The following is an 18,430-nucleotide window of genomic DNA, read 5'->3' as shown; positions in this document are numbered from 1 at the left end:
AGCAAGCAGCTGGTGGCGAAGACATAGGTTAGAAAGGCGGGGATGATGTTGCAACATTCTCGGTCAGGATATTACTTAATTGTGGCATGTAAATTTCAGAGTGTGATGGTGGTCATGTAAACTAATGCCAGACATTAGCCAAACAGCCTCATTGACCCATTTGAAATAAACTGCAATCATTCTGGTTTGTCCTGATAACCAGGGGGACCACAAACCCAAAGTGTGAACACTGTTTATTGGGCACTCATATTGGTATTGATTTGAAAGACAGGTTCAAAGACACTGAGACCTTGTGGAAGTGCTGCTGGGTGTGACAGGCACTTTTCTGAAGTTTTGTTGGATCATGCCAAAGAGACTTTTCCCGCTTGGGTACTAGTAGATGCTTTCACTAGGTTATGAAATTGTTCAGTAGTTAAAATCCTGGTATGTCTGTAAAGACAAAGACCTACGTTGTGTATAATGCAAAAAAAACACAAAACCAGCAATGCTGAGAAACAAATAGTGGAAAAGCACAGTTCTGAAGGAGGTTAATTGGACTGGAAATGTTAACTCTGTTTTCTCTCTACAGATGCTATCAGTCCTGTTTTCTTCCCCCCAGCAATTTCTGTTTTTGTGTTGTAAAGCATTTCAGGAAGTCCCAAGCTTTTTAGAGACAGTGCAGCCTATATGTACCTGTATGGTCACTGTTGTAATATAGGAAATGTGGCCAATTTCTATACAGTGAGCTGTCTCAATTAGCAATCTCCTAATGACCAGATCAACAGCTTTTATTACTTTGATGTAAGTTGAGTGATAAATGCTGACGAAGACACTGGGGGGGAGGGGTTGGGGGAATGCATCCACATGAGTATTTGAAGTTTTACCTCCTAATTCCTATGCAGATGATAAATCCTAAATAGAATTTAAACACTGTACAAGTAGCAAACATCATTGGCTGCCACTTTCCCCCTCTTGTGCTTTGAGCGTTCGTAGCTGCCACAATCATCTTTGATATCCCAAGTCAGGGTCAGACTACATAACTTGGCAAATGGAGCAACTGCTGAGGACCTGGCTAAGTACATATTCAGCTAATTGCTGAAATCCGTTCTTGGGTTGGAATGATAGGAGTCCCTGACATTGGTGGGTTTGCAAGCCATGCGAGCAGTCCCTCCTCTCTTCCTGCAGCCCTCTAACATCTACAGTATTAAAACTCCAGATGAAACAAACTCAAATTCATGTCCTGAAATCTCTCACGCCACCCCCACCCCCCACCACCAATAAAAGACTAAAGGTCCGTATAACAGTTTCTTCAGAGCGATTGGAGATTATATAAATTGTGCAGTTATATAGATCCAGTATAAGTGATGATGGGAACTGCAGATGCTGGAGAATCCAAGATAACAAAGTGTGAAGCTGGATGAACACAGCAGACCAAGCAGCATCTCAGGAGCACAAAAGCTGACGTTTCAGGCGTTCCACTCTGATGAAGGGTCTAGGCCCGAAACGTCAGCTTTTGTGCTCCTGAGATGCTGCTTGGCCTGCTGTGTTCATCCAGCTTCACACTTTGTTATCTTAGATCCACTATAAGACTGTTTCTTTCTCCACCTTCATGCAATAGACATTGTTTCTCTGGTGACAAGCCATTCAATCCTCATTTAATCTTCCTGTCATAATGTCTCCCACTTCAATGTTGCTACCATCAACAGCAAGTTTGAATGACTTCTTCTTAATTCACTGCAGCTAAAACCAGTGGTTTCAGCACAGCTTTCCAGTTCTCAGAAGTGCTCTTGTCCATTCACATTTCTTGCCCTTTCCCAATGCATTTGTCAAAGAAGCTCACCGTAGTTATGAAACATGCAACAAGTGTTTGATGAAGTCCATTCATGTCAATATATCACACAATTTCATGTTTCATTTTAGGCATAGGAAGATCAAAAAATAGCCCCTTATTTTGACTTTGTAGTTGCTACTTATCTTTGTGCTACCAGTGTGGCCCAAATAAATCACTTTTTTGTTGGCAAATACGCTATTAGCCAGATTTATGCTCAAATGGCTCTTTGTAACTGATCAGTTTGTCCTTTGTAGTGTAAATACTGTTCTCAGGTTTCACGGAATCACAGCCAAATTGTTGATATAAGCACCGCAATACCCCTCTTGACATACAGAACCTCCACTTTCCAAGTACTTTGAGAGATGCCAATCCCTCTTAAACTTACCTTAAAGCCTGGTGAAGAGCCCCCACTTATTACAATCTTAGCTGATGCTACTACTGGGTAAGAGTAATTGCAATGAAACCTGATCACATGTTTACTTTTGTTACGCATTTGTTAATGCATTGGTCAATCACTGAGATGTATAAAGACAAAGGTACAAATTTTCTTTAATACCAGACATTTATTACACCATAAGATTATAAGACTATACAAAGTGAGAACGGAGTGGGCTGTTCACCCCCTTGAGTCTGTTCCCCTGGTTAATAGGCTCATGACTGGTACAACATTCTTCAAGTCAACTTTCCTGCCCTTTCTCCATAACAGTCAATTCACCGGCTGATACGGAATAATTACTACCCTATACTTATTGGGCAGCTGATGACTCAGTGGTTAGCATTGCTGTCTCTCAGTGCCAGAGACCTGGCTTTGATTCCAGCTTCGGGTGACTCTGTCTGTGTAGAGTTTGCACATTTTGCCCCTGTCTTCTTGGGTTTCATCCCAAAGAAAAGAAAGATTATCCGGGGTGGGATTAGACAGCCATGGCTGACAAAGGAAGTCAGGAAATATATCAAAGAAAAAGAGACAGGCTATAAAGTGGCCAAGAGCACTGGGAAATCAGAAGATTGGGAAGACTACAAAAACAAACAGAGGATAACAAAGAGAGCAATAAGGAAGGAGAGGATCAAATATGAAGGTAGGCTAGCTAGTACTATTAGAAATGATAGTAAAAGATAATTTCAATTCATAAAAAACAAACGAGAGGCAAAAGTAGACATTGGGCCACTCCAAATTGATGCTGAAAGGCTAGTGATGGGAGATAAGGAAATAGCTCAAGAACTTAATAAGTACTTTGCGTCAGTCTTCACAGTGGAAGACATGAGTAGTATGCCAACAATTAGGGAGAGTCAGGGGGCAGAGTTCAGTATGTTAGGCATTACAAAAGAGAAAGTGCTAGAAAAGCTAAAAGGTCTAAAAATTGATAAATCTCTTGGCCCCGATGGGCTACATCCTCGAGTTCTGAGGGAGGTGGCTGAGGAAATAGCAGAGGCTTTGGTTGTGATCTTTCAAAAGTCACGAGTCAGGGAAAGTCCCAGATGATTGGAAAATTGCTGTTGTAACCCCCTTCTTTAAGAAAGGATCAAGGCAAAAGATGGAAAATTATAGACCGATTAGCCTAACCTCAGTAGTTGGTAAAATTCTTGAATCCATTATCAAGGATGAGATTTCTAAATTCCTGGAAGTGCAAGGTCAGATTAGAACAAGTCAGCATGGATTTAGTAAGGGGAGGTCGTGCCCGACAAACCTGTTAGAATTCTTTGAAGAGGTAACAAGTATGTTAGACCAGTGAAACCCAGTAAATGTTATTTATCTAGACTTCCAAAAGGCCTTTGATACAGTGCCTCACAGGAGGCTGCTGAGCAAGGTGAGGGCCCATGGTGTTCGAGGTGAGCTACTGGCTTGAATTGAGGATTGGCTGTCTGACAGAAGGCAGAGAGTTGGGATAAAAGGCTCTTTGTCGGAATGGCAACCGGTGATGAGTGGTGTCCCGCAGGGTTCAGTGTTGGGGCCGCAACTGTTCACCTTATATATTAATGATCTGGATGAAGGGACTGGGGGCATTCTGGTGAAGTTTGCTGATGATACGAAGATAGGTGGACAGGCAGGTAGTATTGAGGAGGTGGGGAAGCTGCAGAAAGATTTAGACAGCTTAGGAGAGTGGTCCAGGAAATGGCTGATGAATTTCAATGTGAGTAAATGTGAGGTTTTGCACTTTGGAAAAAAGAATGCAGGCATGGGCTATTTTCTAAATGGTGAGAAAATTCGTAAAGCAGAAGTACAAAGGGATCTGGGAGTGTTGGTCCAGAATTCTCTAAAAGTTAACTTGCAGGTAGAGTCCGGGATTAAGAAAGCAAATGTAATGTTGTCGTTTATCTCAGGATGGTTGGAATATAAAAGCAGCGATGTGCTTCTGAGGGTTTATAAAGCTCTAGTTAGGCCCTATTTAGAATACTGTGTCCAATTTTGGGCCCCACACCTCAGGAAGGACATACTAGCCTGTGTCCAGCAGAGATTCACACGGATGATCCCTGGAATGGTAGGTTTAATGTATGATGAGTGGCTAAGGATCCTGGGATTGTACTCATTAGACTTTAGAAGGTTGAGGGGAGATCTAATAGAGACTTACAAGATAATGTATGGCTTAGAAGGGGTGGATGCTAGGAAGTTGTTTCCGTTAGGCGGGGAGTCTAGGTCCCATGGCACAGCCTTAAAATTAGAGGGGGTAAATTTAAAACTGAAATGAGACGACATTTCTTCAGCCAGACAGTGATGGGCTTGTGGAATTCATTGCCACGGAGTGCAGTGGAGGCCGGGACGTTGGATGCCTTCAAGGCAGAGATCGACAAATTTTTGATCTCACAAGGAATCAAGGGCTACGGGGAGAGCGCAGGGAAGTGGGGTTGAAATGCCCATCAGCCATGATTTTAAATGGCGGAATGGACTTGATGGGCGGAATGGCCTTACTTCCACTCCTATGTCCTATGGTCTTATGCTGCTTCTAAGAGAGAAATTAAATTGCTTCCTAGACTCAGCACTGGTATCTTCTGAACTGATCTTTTTTAACTTTTTAAATCTTGCTCATATTGATTGAATTGGATTTAAAACAAAAGTAAATGCATGCTGACACCTGTTTTTCTGACAAAATTTTGTGTTTAAATAACTGTTTCTGATGGACTTTCTGACCTTGTATTTTTAACAGGAAAATCCATCTCCAAAGTAATCAGTACCCACTTGCCTTTATTTGAAATCCAAATTCCAAAATTAGATCTACGTAAATATCAATTATACACTTGTATCACCCTACAAGACTTGGATTTTACTCTGTCCCAGGATCTGACACTTTTGGGAACTGCTGATTTCTGGTCACAAACTTTTCCTCCCTCCTAGAACTACAATAAATTCCTGACACCTCACCTTCACACCCCCACCCACACCACCACTAACCCCCTGCTGAAAGCAGATCCAAGCTCCTTTTCTGGCACTGCTAGTGCCATATCATCACTGAAGATAATGACCCCTTAATATTCCAAAGGAATGGCTTCCTCTGAGTGAGCCCTTGTCCACTCTACAATCACTTCACTGCACCCTCCTCTTGCTCAGGTATCTACCATGCAATTGTCGGAGGTCTTCTTGCATTTATCACCCAAAGTTCTTTGCCGTTTCTTCTGGAAGAACTGGCAATTTGATTGAATCTTTTCAATGTTATTGACTTCATCTTTCCCCCATTCATTAAGATGTCAAAGGCAAATTATAGAACACTTCCAGTCAAATCACAATCATGATCCTGGGCATCTGGTCACGTACTATTTTAATTCTCAGCTCCACTTGCAAACTAACCTCATGATGTTTGGCCTCTTACAATTTTCTCATTATACTCAACGAAAGCACAAAGAACAGCACTTCATCTTGCAACTAGACACTTGACAATTTCTTGACTGTGCCATCATTTTGCACTCATGTTTTGGGCTAGCATCAGCTGTTGATGAGTCCGCTATTTCCCATTTACTGGACCCATTTTTAGTTTTGTCAACTTGTCTCATTACTACCTCTTCTGTTTCTTTTGCCTTGTACTTTTTTGTCATTTAAATCCTCCTGTCAAGTGAAGAGTACACCGACAGAAAGGGAATGGGTGACCAGCCAGCAGAGTAAAAGACAAGAGACTTTTGGTTCATCACCCCCTTTTACAGGTTATCTGTTTTGGATACTGCCGGGGAGATGGGTTATCAGGGGAACGTAGCAACAGCCAAGTCAGTGGCACAATATTTGACCGAGACCCCTCTGAGGAATAAAAAGGAGAGCAATGGGAGATTGTGTTGTCAGGGAATTGCTGGACTTTTTTAGGGCAGTAGGTTTGACACTAGGATGGTATTTTGCCTCTTTGCACCAGCGTCAGGTATGTCATTGAAAGGCTGCAGAATATCTGAAGGACTGGAAACCTCCTGCCTCCAACAGCATCCGGCCTTATGTTTCTTGCATAGGCAGAAAAGCCTTATCAGGTTTTGTAATCACGAGCTACATGTGGATTGCATAAAGTCCTTCGTGAGCAGTGTTTAACAGGGACTCATGTTGAAGCATGGCTTATTGGATGTTTCCCTGCGATATCACATCTAAGTTGTAACCCACCCTATCTCAGTCTTTTCAGTGACCACTGGGGAGACTTATCTACCTTTTTCATTCCTGGGATATGGGTATTGTGGGTATGGCCAGCATTTCATTGCCCCTGAGAAGGTGGGGTTGAGAGCTTCCTTGAATCACTGAACTACTCCTTGCACATTCTGTTCATCATTATCAGAAGGAGCAAACTAGGGCTAACATTAATCACTTGCCCACTAAGGCTGATTTGTAACTTCCTAACAGCCACTCTGGATGAGTGGCAAGCCCCGTAGTCTAATAATAAACAGCGAGAGAGGGAATTCATAATGCCTTATTTGATTCACAGGATTAGCTATATAAAGGCAAAAACAGATCAGTGGTAGGGAGTGTTGCAGTGAGTAACTCACCTCTTGACTCCATATTCCCCCCACCAATTCTTGTTCACCACATACAAGTCACAGCACTTGAGTGTGATTGAATACTGCATACTTGCCTGGATTTGTGCAGATCAGGCAATATTTGAGAAGCTTGATATCATCCAGAAAAAATAAGTTCACCCACATCTACCACTGGTGCGAAGTGGCAGCAGTGCGTACTGTGAATGAGATGCTTTGCAAGAACTTGTCAAGGTTTGTTTGACAATACCTTTCTAGTCCAGAGTTTTTGTCCTCATCTTTTTATGATGGTATCGAACACACAGGAATACCACCCCGCAACTACATTTCTATCATTCTGATTTAGAAATGATAGTTTGCTCATTGAATTTTCAGGATTTTGATTCTGAATCAGTCAGTTATGTGGGTGATGCTGGCAAAGTCATATTTATCACCTGACTCCAATTGATCTTGAGAGATGGTGGTCATGTGTTTGTTTGTTTGTCTGTCTGCCTGCCTGTTTTGCTCTGCTCAGCAATCTATTGGCCATTTCAGAGAGCAGTTAGAAGTCACAAACATCGAAATGAGCCTGGAGTCAGTGTGTTTAGTTCCCTAAAGGATATCTGAGCCACATTACAGGAACCAAGTAGTTTCATGACCACTATTACTGATAATAGGTTTCATGTTTCAGATTTATTTAAATTAATTGAATTTAAATTGCCCAGTTACTGTGGTTGATTTGAATTCGTGTCCCAGGTCGTTAATCCTTGCCTCTGGATTACTGGTCTAGTGATCTTATCTAAGGTCAGATACCTTGGCATTGGAGTCCAGAAAATGTTTACTAGGCTGATACCAGGTATGAAGGGCTTATCTTGTGAGGAGAGTTTAAGTGGGTTGGGCCTGTGCTCATTGGAAAAATAGATTTAGAGGTGATGTTATTGGAACATAAAAGATTCTTGGGTTCTTTGTCATGGTAGGTGCAAGGTTGTGGAAGATCTAGAACCAGAGGGCATTTTCTCAAAATAAGGAGCCTCACATTTATGACAGATGAGGAGGAATTTCTTGAGGTTGGTGACTCTGTCAAATGCTTTACTGCAGAGGGCTATTGAGTCTGGCTCATTAAGTGTATTCAAGGCTGAGATGGACTTTTTTTTAATCAATATGGGTATCGAGGGTTTTGGGGTAAAGGCTGCAGAGTTGAGGATTATCAAGATCAGCCAAGATCTTAATGATGGTGGAGTAGACTCGATGGACAGAATTATTTACCTCTGCTCCTATGTTTTATGATTTTATGATTACGCTACACATACTGAGAATCAGAATTAGGGCTCAAAAGACAGCCATGAATGCCACTGCGTCTGCACTGTGTCTTTGAATGGACATTGTGACTTAACTCTGCTCAAATGAGCATTGTGCAATTCTCCACCTTCATCCCGTACCCTTCCTCATTGTTTCTATGTAAATAATTCTCCAATGACATCTAGAATGACTCAACCTCTCTAACTAGCATCACTGTGGGTGGACCTAGACTAGACAGACTATAGTACTTCAAGAAAGGAGCTCACCAAACCTTTTTGAGGACAATAATTCTTGGCATTGCCAGTAATGTCAGAAATTACACGACACCAGGTTATAGTCCAACACGTTTATTTGAAAACAAGCTTTCAGAGCCTTAGTCCTAACTCAGGTGTTAGTGAGAGAGGTAATATCAGACATAGAATTTACAAGTAAAAGATCAGAGGTCCACACCATTAAGGATATACTAAAAAAACCTAAGTTGCTGTTACATCCTTAATCGGTTAGAAGGTTTTAATTGATTAATATGTGTACATAAATCTCAGAATTCCGTTCAAGCCATGGTCCTGAGAGAACTAAATGTCCTTATCAGTGTGAAGAAGAGGTGACATTTTAGGTCAGACAATGCATGTTAGGCATGAGAGATAATAGGAACTGCAGGTGCTGGAGAATCTGAGATAACAAGGTGTAGAGCTGGATGAACACAGCAGCTCAAGCAGCATCTTGGGTGCAGAAAAGCTGATGTTTTGGGCCGAGACCCTTCATCAGAAATGGGGGAGGGGGAGAGGGATCTGAAATAAATAGGGAGAGGCCGATCGAAGATGGATAGACGAGAAGATAGATTAGGTTCCCTACAGTGTGGGAACAGGCCCTTTGGCCCAACAAGTCCACACCACCCCTTGGAGCATCCCACCCAGACCCAGACCCATCCCCCATAACCTACACACCACTGAACACTATAGGCAATTTAGCATGGCCGATCCACCTAGCCTGCACATCTTTTGACTGTGGGAGGAAACCGGAGCACCCGGAGGAAACCCACGCAGACATGGGGAGAATGTGCAAACTCCTCACAGTCGCCCAAGGCTGGAATTGAACGCGGGTCCCTGGTGCTGTGAGGCTGCAGTGCTAACCACTGAGCCACCGTGCTGCCCTGAAGACAGACAAGTTAAAGAGGCAGGAATGGAGCCAGTAGAGGTGAGTGTAGATGGGGAGGTAGGGAGGAGATAGGTCAGTCCAGGGAGGACGGACAGGTCAAGGAGGCGGGATGAGGTTAGGAGGAAGAAAACGGGGGTGTGGTTTGAGGTGGGAGGAGGGGATTCGTGAGAGGAAGAACAGGTTAGGGAGGTGGGGACGAGCCGGGCTGGTTTTGATATGCGGTAGGGGGAGGGGAGAGTTTGAAGCTTCTGAAATCCACATTGATACCATTGAGCTGCAGGGTTCCCAAGCGGAATATGAGTTGCTGTTCCTGCAACCTATGGGTGGCATCGTTGTGGCACTGCAGGAGGCCCAGGATGGACGTGTCATCTAAGGAATGAGAGGGGGAGTTGAAATGGTTCGTGACTGGGAGGCGCAGTTGTTTATTGCAAACCGAGTGTAGGTGTTCTGCAAAGTGGTCCCCAAGCCTGCACTTGGTTTCCCCAATGTCGAGGAGGCCACAACGGGTACAACTGATGCAGCATACCACATTAGCAGATGTGCAAGTGAACCTCTGCTTGATGTGGAAAGTCTTTCTGGGGCCTGGGACGTCGGCAAGGGAGGTCGTATGGGGGCAGGTGTAGCACTTCCTGCGGTTGCAGGGCAAGGTGCAGTGGGGCTGGAGGGGAGTGTGGAGCAGACAAGGGAGTCACGGAGAGAGTGATCCCTCTGGAAAGCAGACAAGGGTTGGGGAGGGAAAAACATCTTTGGTGGAGGGGTCGGATTGCAAATGGCAGAAGTGTCGGAGGATGATGCGTTGGATTTGGAGGTTGGTGGGATGGTACATGAGGCTGAGCAGGATTCTCTCTTGGTTGTTATTGTGGGGACGAGGGATGAGTTGCAGGAAATGCGGGCGACACGGTCAAGGGCATTCTCAACCACTGCCGGGGTGGGGGTTGTTGCGGTCCTTGAAAATCGGGGATATCTGAGATGTGGGAGTGGAATGCCTCACCCTGGGAGGAGATGCGGCAGAGGTGAAGGAATTGGGAATAGGGAATGGCATTTTTGCAGGAACGTGGGTGAGAGGAGGTGTATTCTAAGTAGCTGTGTGAGTCGGTGGGTTTGAAATGGATAGCGGTTTCTCAGTGGTTGCCTGTGATGGAGACAGAGGGGTCCAGGAAGTTGAGGGAGGTGTAAGAGATAGTCCAAGTGAACCTCAAGTTCATCCAGCTCTACACTTTATCTCCTGTTCCATGTGGGGCCTTGTTTGAAATCTGTTTTAGTTTGGAGTCAGACTGGTTTTATTTCGAAAATAGGAACTTCCAAAAATGCCACACTGTCGATAAATTGTATGCTTGTGTACAAAATAAAATGTATCTCCAAATACAGAATCACCCCATAAATGTGCAAGTGTGGGAGAGAGGGGACATGAGTAAGTGCATGCATGTGTGGAGGAGGGAAAGAAGGGGAGTGAGGGAGTGTGTGTGTGTGCGTGGGTGGGAGAGAAGGGCAGTGTGTGTGGGTTGTGCATGCGCGGGAGGGAGGTGGAGCGAGTTGGGGGTGTTGTGTGTGAGTGAGTGAGCGGGGGGGGGGTTGTGTGTGCGCGGTGGGGGGAGTGGTGTGCGTGAGAGAGGTGGAGCAAGGGTGTGCTCGTGTGCGGGAGGGAGGTGGAGCGAGGGATGTGTGCGGGAGGGAGGTGGAGCGAGGGGTGTGTGCGTGTGCGGGAGGGAGGTGGAGCGAGGGGTGTGTGCGTGTGCGGGAGGGAGGTGGAGCGAGGGGTGTGTGCGTGTGCGGGAGGGAGGTGGAGCGAGGGGTGTGCGCGTGTGCGGGAGGGAGGTGGAGCGAGGGGTGTGCGCGTGTGCGGGAGGGAGGTGGAGCGAGGGGTGTGCGCGTGTGCGGGAGGGAGGTGGAGCGAGGGGTGTGCGCGTGTGCGGGAGGGAGGTGGAGCGAGGGGTGTGCGCGTGTGCGGGAGGGAGGTGGAGCGAGGGGTGTGCGCGTGTGCGGGAGGGAGGTGGAGCGAGGGGTGTGCGCGTGTGCGGGAGGGAGGTGGAGCGAGGGGTGTGCGCGTGTGCTGGAGGGAGGTGGAGCGAGGGGTGTGCGCGTGTGCTGGAGGGAGGTGGAGCGAGGGGTGTGCGCGTGTGCTGGAGGGAGGTGGAGCGAGGGGTGTGCGCGTGTGCTGGAGGGAGGTGGAGCGAGGGGTGTGCGCGTGTGCTGGAGGGAGGTGGAGCGAGGGGTGTGCGCGTGTGCTGGAGGGAGGTGGAGCGAGGGGTGTGCGCGTGTGCTGGAGGGAGGTGGAGCGAGGGGTGTGCGCGTGTGCTGGAGGGAGGTGGAGCGAGGGGTGTGCGCGTGTGCTGGAGGGAGGTGGAGCGAGGGGTGTGCGCGTGTGCTGGAGGGAGGTGGAGCGAGGGGTGTGCGCGTGTGCTGGAGGGAGGTGGAGCGAGGGGTGTGCGCGTGTGCTGGAGGGAGGTGGAGCGAGGGGTGTGCGCGTGTGCTGGAGGGAGGTGGAGCGAGGGGTGTGCGCGTGTGCTGGAGGGAGGTGGAGCGAGGGGTGCGCGTGTGCTGGAGGGAGGTGGAGCGAGGGGTGCGCGTGTGCTGGAGGGAGGTGGAGCGAGGGGTGCGCGTGTGCTGGAGGGAGGTGGAGCGAGGGGTGCGCGTGTGCTGGAGGGAGGTGGAGCGAGGGGTGCGCGTGTGCTGGAGGGAGGTGGAGCGAGGGGTGCGCGTGTGCTGGAGGGAGGTGGAGCGAGGGGTGCGCGTGTGCTGGAGGGAGGTGGAGCGAGGGGTGCGCGTGTGCTGGAGGGAGGTGGAGCGAGGGGTGTGCGTGTGCTGGAGGGAGGTGGAGCGAGGGGTGTGCGCGGGAGGGAGGTGGAGCGAGGGGTGTGCGCGGGAGGGAGGTGGAGCGAGGGGTGTGCGCGGGAGGGAGGTGGAGCGAGGGGTGTGCGCGGGAGGGAGGTGGAGCGAGGGGTGTGCGCGGGAGGGAGGTGGAGCGCGGGGTGTGCGCGGGAGGGAGGTGGAGCGCGGGGTGTGTGCGTGTGTGTGCGTGTGCGCGGGAGGGAGGTGGAGCGCGGGGTGTGTGCGTGTGCGCGGGAGGGAGGTGGAGCGCGGGGTGTGTGCGTGTGCGCGGGAGGGAGGTGGAGCGCGGGGTGTGTGCGTGTGTGTGCGTGTGCGCGGGAGGGAGGTGGAGCGCGGGGTGTGTGCGTGTGTGTGCGTGTGCGCGGGAGGGAGGTGGAGCGCGGGGTGTGTGCGTGTGTGTGCGTGTGCGCGGGAGGGAGGTGGAGCGCGGGGTGTGTGTGTGCGTGTGCGCGGGAGGGAGGTGGAGCGCGGGGTGTGTGCGCGCGCGGGAGGGAGGTGGAGCGCGGGGTGTGTGCGCGCGCGGGAGGGAGGTGGAGCGCGGGGTGTGTGCGCGCGCGGGAGGGAGGTGGAGCGCGGGGTGTGTGCGCGCGCGGGAGGGAGGTGGAGCGCGGGGTGTGTGCGCGTGTGCGCGGGAGGGAGGTGGAGCGCGGAGTGTGTGCGCGCTGGGGAGTTGGAGCGCGGAGTGTGTGCGCGCTGGGGAGTTGGAGCGAGGGGTGTGTGTTCTGTGTGGGAGGGAGGTGGAGCGAGGGGTATGTGTGTGTGCTGGATGGAGGCGGAGCGAGGGGTATGTGTGTGAGATGGAGCGAGGCGTATGTGTGTGAGATGGAGCGAGGCCGAGCGAGGGGTGTGTGTGTGTGTGCGGGAGGGAGGCGGAGCGCAGGGTGTGCGTGTGTGCAAGAGGGAGGCAGAGCGAGGGGTGTGTGCGGGAGGGAGGCGGAGCGAGGGGTGTGTGCGGGAGGGAGGCGGAGCAAGGGGTGTGTGCGGGAGGGAGGTGGAGCGAGGGGTGTGTGCGGGAGGGAGGTGGAGCGAGGGGTGTGTGCGGGAGGGAGGTGGAGCGAGGGGTGTGTGCGGGAGGGAGGTGGAGCGAGGGGTGTGTGCGGGAGGGAGGTGGAGCGAGGGGTGTGTGCGTGTGTGTGCGTGTGCGCGGGAGGGAGGTGGAGCGCTGGGTGTGTGCGTGTGCGCGGGAGGGAGGTGGAGCGCTGGGTGTGTGTGTGCGCGGGAGGGAGGTGGAGCGCGGTGTGTGTGTGTGCGCGGGAGGGAGGTGGAGCGCGGTGTGTGTGTGTGCGCGGGAGGGAGGTGGAGCGCGGGGTGTGTGCGCGCGTGTGCGCGGGAGGGAGGTGGAGCGCGGAGTGTGTGCGCGCTGGGGAGTTGGAGCGCGGAGTGTGTGCGCGCTGGGGAGTTGGAGCGAGGGGTGTGTGTTCTGTGTGGGAGGGAGGTGGAGCGAGGGGTATGTGTGTGTGCTGGATGGAGGCGGAGCGAGGGGTATGTGTGTGAGATGGAGCGAGGCGTATGTGTGTGAGATGGAGCGAGGCCGAGCGAGGGGTGTGTGTGTGTGTGTGGGGAAGGGAGGCGGAGCAAGGGGTGTGTGTGTGTGTGCGGGAGGGAGGCAGAGCGTGGGGTGTGTGTGCGTGTGTGCGGGAGGGAGGCGGAGCGCGGGGTGTGCGTGTGTGCGGGAGGGAGGCGGAGCGAGGGGTGTGCGTGTGTGCGGGAGGGAGGCGGAGCGAGGGGTGTGCGTGTGTGCGGGAGGGAGGCGGAGCGAGGGGTGTGCGTGTGTGCGGGAGGGAGGCGGAGCGAGGGGTGTGTGTGTGCGGGAGGGAGGCGGAGCGAGGGGTGTGTGTGTGCGGGAGGGAGGCGGAGCGAGGGGTGTGTGTGTGCGGGAGGGAGGCGGAGCGAGGGGTGTGTGTGTGCGGGAGGGAGGTGGAGCGAGGGGTGTGTGTGTGCGGGAGGGAGGTGGAGCGAGGGGTGTGTGTGTGCCGGAGGGAGGTGGAGCGAGGGGTGTGTGTGTGTGTTCTCTGCGGGAGGGAGGTGGAGCGTGGTGTGTGTGTGTGTGTGTGTGTGTGCGCGCGCGCGCGTGCGTGTGGGAGGTGGAGCGCGGAGTGTGTGTGCGCGCGCTAGGGAGTTGGAGCGAGGGGTGTGTGTTCTGTGTGGGAGGGAGGTGGAGCGAGGGGTGTGCGTGTGTGCTGGATGGAGGCGGAGCGAGGGGTATGTGTGTGTGCTGGAGCGAGGCCGAGCGAGGGGTGTGTGTGTGTGTGTGTGCGGAAGAGAGGCGGAGCAAGGGGTGTGTGTGTGTGTGCGGGAGGGAGGCGGAGCACGGGGTGTGCGTGTGCGCGGGAGGGAGGCGGAGCGCGGGATGTGCGTGTGCGCGGGAGGGAGGCGGAGCGCGGGGTGTGTGTGTGTGCGGGAGCGAGAGGTGTGTGTGTGTGTGTGCGGGAGGGAGGTGGAGCGAGGGGTGTGTGTGTGCGGGAGCGAGGTGGAGCGAGAGGTGTGTGTGTGTGCGGGAGGGAGGTGGAGCGAGGGGTGTGTGTGTGTGCTGGAGGGATGTGGAGCGAGGGGTGTGTGTGTGCGGGAGCGAGGTGGAGCGAGAGGTGTGTGTGTGTGCGGGAGGGAGGTGGAGCGAGGGGTGTGTGTGTGTGCTGGAGGGATGTGGAGCGAGGGGTGTGTGTGCGCGCGCGGGACGTGGAGTGAAGGGTGTGTCTGTGCGCGCGCGGGAGGGAGGTGGAACGCGGGGTGTGCGTGTGTGCGGGAGGGAGGTGGAGCGATGGTTGTGTGTGTGCAGGAGCGAGGGGTGTGTGTGTGCGGGAGGGAGGTGGAGCGAGGGCTGTGTGCGGGAGCGAGGGGCGTGTGTGTGTGTGTGTGTGTGTGTGCGTGTGTGTGCAGGAGGGAGGTGGAGCGAAGGGTGTGTGTGTGTGCTGGACGGAGGTGGAGTGAGGGGGGTGTGTGTGTGTGTGTGCGCGGGAGGGAGGTGGAGCGAGGGTTGGGTGTGTGTGTGTACGGGAGGGAGGTGGAGCGAGGGGTGTGTGTGCTCGTGTGCTGGAGGAAGGTGGAGCGAGGGTTGAGTGTGTGTGTGCACGCGCGGGAGGTGGAGTGAGGGCTGTGTGTGTGTGTGTGCGCGCGCGCGGGAGGGAGGTGGAGCGAGGGTTGGGTGTGTGTGTGTGTGTGTGTACGGGAGGGTGGTGGAGCGAGGAGTGGGTGGGTGTGTGCGTGTGTGTGTGTACGGGAGGGAAGTGGAGTGAGGGCTGTGTGTGAGTGTGTGTGTGCGCGCGAGGGAGGTGGAGTGAGGGGTGGGTGGGTGTGTGTGTGTGCGGGAGGGAGGTGGAGTGAGGGGTGTGTGTGTGCGCGGGAGGGAGGTGCAGTGAGGGGTGTGTGTGTGCTGGAGAGAGGTGGAGCGAGGGGTGTGTGTGTGTCTGTGTGTGTGTGTGTGTGTGCGGGAGGGAGGTGGAGCGAGGGGTGTGTGTGTGTGTGCGGGAGGGAGGTGGAGCGAGGTGCGTGTGCGGGAGGGAGGTGGAGCGAGGTGCGTGTGCGGGAGGGAGGTGGAGCGAGGTGCGTGTGCGGGAGGGAGGTGGAGCGAGTTGCGTGTGCGGGAGGGAGGTGGAGCGAGTTGCGTGTGCGGGAGGGAGGTGGAGCGAGGTGCGTTTGCGGGAGGGAGGTGGAGCGAGGGGTGTGTGTGTATGCGTGCGGGAGGGAGGTGGAGCGAGGGGTGTGCGCGGGAGCGAGGTGTGTGTGTGTGTGTGTGTGTGTGTGTGTGTGTGTGTGTGTGTGTGTGCAGGAGGGAGGTGGAGCGAAGGGTGTGTGTGTGTGCTGGAGGGAGGTGGAGTGAGGGGGGTGTGTGTGTGTGCGTGCGCGGGAGGGAGGTGGAGCGAGGGTTGGGTGTGTGTGTGTGCGTGTGTGTGTGTACGGGACGGAGGTGGAGCGAGGGGTGTGTGTGTTCGTGTGCTGGAGGGAGGTGGAGCGAGGGATGAGTGTGTGTGTGCGCGCACGCGGGAGGTGGAGTGAGGGCTGTGTGTGTGTGCGCGCGTGCGCGGTAGGGAGGTGGAGCGAGGGTTGGGTGTGTGTGTGGGAGGGAGGTGGAGTGAGGGCTGTGTGTGTGTGTGTGTGTGTGTGTGTGTGTGTGTGCGTGTGTGTGTGTGCGTGTGTGTGTGTGTGTGTGTGTGTGCGTGCGCGCGAGGTGGAGTGAGGGGTGGGTGGGTGGGTGTGTGTGTGCGGGGGAGCGAGGTGGAGTGAGGGGTGTGTGTGCGCGCGGGAGGGAGGTGCAGTGAGGGGTGTGTATGTGTGCTGGAGAGAGGTGGAGCGACGGGTGTGTGTGTGTGTCTGTGTGTGCTGGAGGGAGGTGTGTGTGTGTGTGTTCTCTGCGGGAGGGAGGTGGAGCGCGGGGTGTGTGTCTGTGTGCGCGCGCGTGGGAGGTGGAGCGAGGGGTGTGTGTTCTGTGTGGGAGGGAGGTGGAGCGAGGCGTGTGTCTGTGTGTGTGTGTGCTGGAGGGAGGTGGAGCGAGGGATGTGTGTGTGCTAGAGGGAGGTGGAGCAAGACGTGTGTGTGTGTGTGGAGTGAGGTGGGTGTGTGTGTGTGTGTGTGTGTGTGTGTGTGTGTGTGTGTGCAGAAGGGAGGTGGAGCGAGGGGTGTGTGTGTGTGTGTTCTCTGCGGGAGGGAGGTGGAGAGCGGGGTGTGTGTTTGTGTGTGTGTGTGTGTGTCGCGTGGGAGGTGGAGCGCGGAGTGTGTGTGTGCGCGCTAGGGAGTTGGAGCGAGGGGTGTGTGTTCTGTGTGGGAGGGAGGTGGAGCGAGGGGTGTGTGTGTGTGCTGGATGGAGGCGGAGCGAGGGGTATATGTGTGTGCTGGAGCGAGGCCGAGCGAGGGGTGTGTGTGTGTCTGTGTGTGCTGGAGGGAGGTGTGTGTGTGTGTGCTGGAGGGAGGTGGAGCGAGGGGGGTGTGTGTGTGCGGGAGGGAGGTGGAGCGAGGTGCGTGCGCTGGAGGGAGGTGGAGCGAGGTGCGTGTGCGGGAGGGAGGTGGAGCGAGGTGCGTGTGCGGGAGGGAGGTGGAGCGAGGTGCGTGTGCGGGAGGGAGGTGGAGCGAGGTGCGTGTGCGGGAGGGAGGTGGAGCGAGGTGCGTGTGCGGGAGGGAGGTGGAGCGAGGTGCGTGTGCGGGAGGGAGGTGGAGCGAGGTGCGTGTGCGGGAGGGAGGTGGAGCGAGGTGCGTGTGCGGGAGGGAGGTGAAGCGAGGTGCGTGTGCGGGAGGGAGGTGGAGCGAGGTGCGCGCGCGGGAGGGAGGTGGAGTGAGGGGTGTGTGTGTGCGCGGGAGAGAGGTGCAGTGAGGGGTGTGTGTGTGTGCTGGAGAGAGGTGGAGCGAGGGGTGTGTGTGTGTCTGTGTGTGCTGGAGGGAGGTGTGTGTGTGCGTGCTGGAGGGAGGTGGAGTGAGGGGGGTGTCTGTGTTGTAGTGTTGTAGTGATGTGGAGTGAGGTGGGTGTGTGTGTGTGTGCGCAGAATGGAGGTGGAGCGAGGGGTGTGTGTGTGTGTTCTCTGCGGGAGGGAGGTGGAGCGCGGTGTGTGTGTGTGTGTGTGTGTGTGTGTGCGTGTGCGCGCGCGCGCGCGTGTGGGAGGTGGAGCACGGAGTGTGTGTGTGCGCGCTAGGGAGTTGGAGCGAGGGGTGTGTGTTCTGTGTGGGAGGGAGGTGGAGCGAGGGGTGTGTGTGTGTGTGCTGGATGGAGGCGGAGCGAGGGGTATGTGTGTGTGCTGGAGCGAGGCCGAGCTTGGGGTGTGTGTGTGTGTGTGTGCGCGGAAGGGAGGCGGAGCAAGGGGTGTGTGTGCGGGAGGGAGTCGGAGCGCGGGGTGTGTGTGTGCGCGCGCGGGAGAGAGGCGGAGCGCGGGGTGTGCGTGTGTGCGGGAGGGAGGCGGAGCGCGGGGTGTGCGTGTGCGCGGGAGGGAGGCGGAGCGCGGGGTGTGTGTGTGTGCGGGAGCAAGGGGTGTGTGTGTGTGTGTGCGGGAGGGAGGTGGAGCGAGGGGTGTGTGTGTGCGGGAGCGAGGTGGAGCGAGGGGTGTGTGTGCGGGAGCGAGGTGGAGCGAGGGGTGTGTGTGTGTGCTGGAGGGAGGTGGAGCGAGCGGTGTGTGTGTGTGTTGGAGGGAGGTGGAGCGAGGGGTGTGTGTTGTGTGCGCGCGGGAGGGAGGTGGAGCGAGGGGTGTGTGTGCTGGAGGGAGGTGGAGCGAGGGGTGTGTGTGTGCGCGCGCGGGAGGGAGGTGGAGCGAGGGGTGTGTGTGTGCGCGCGCGGGAGGGAGGTGGAGCGAGGGGTGTGTGTGTGTGTGCTGGAGGGAGGTGGAGCGAGGGGTGTGTGTGTGTGCTGGAGGGAGGTGGAACGAGGGGTGTGTGTGTGTGCTGGAGGGAGGTGGAGTGAGGGGTGTGTCTGTGCGCGCGCGGGAGGGAGGTGGAGTGCGGGGTGTGTGTGTG

The 18,430-nt window shown here is 54.3% G+C and overlaps 1 protein-coding gene across 6 annotated transcripts in view; it reads left to right on the top strand.

The window, feature by feature from the left end:
- Positions 1–18,430, top strand: part of LOC125458849 (mastermind-like protein 2) — a 558,191-nt gene that overhangs the window by 506,265 nt on the left and 33,496 nt on the right. The gene's annotated exons all lie outside the window — the stretch shown is intronic.

The sequence above is a fragment of the Stegostoma tigrinum genome, chromosome 15 (genome assembly GCF_030684315.1).
Source record: "Stegostoma tigrinum isolate sSteTig4 chromosome 15, sSteTig4.hap1, whole genome shotgun sequence".
Lineage (NCBI taxonomy): Eukaryota > Metazoa > Chordata > Chondrichthyes > Orectolobiformes > Stegostomatidae > Stegostoma > Stegostoma tigrinum.
The sequence above is the reverse complement of the archived record's forward strand: the minus strand, read 5'-3'. Positions and strand labels throughout refer to the sequence as shown.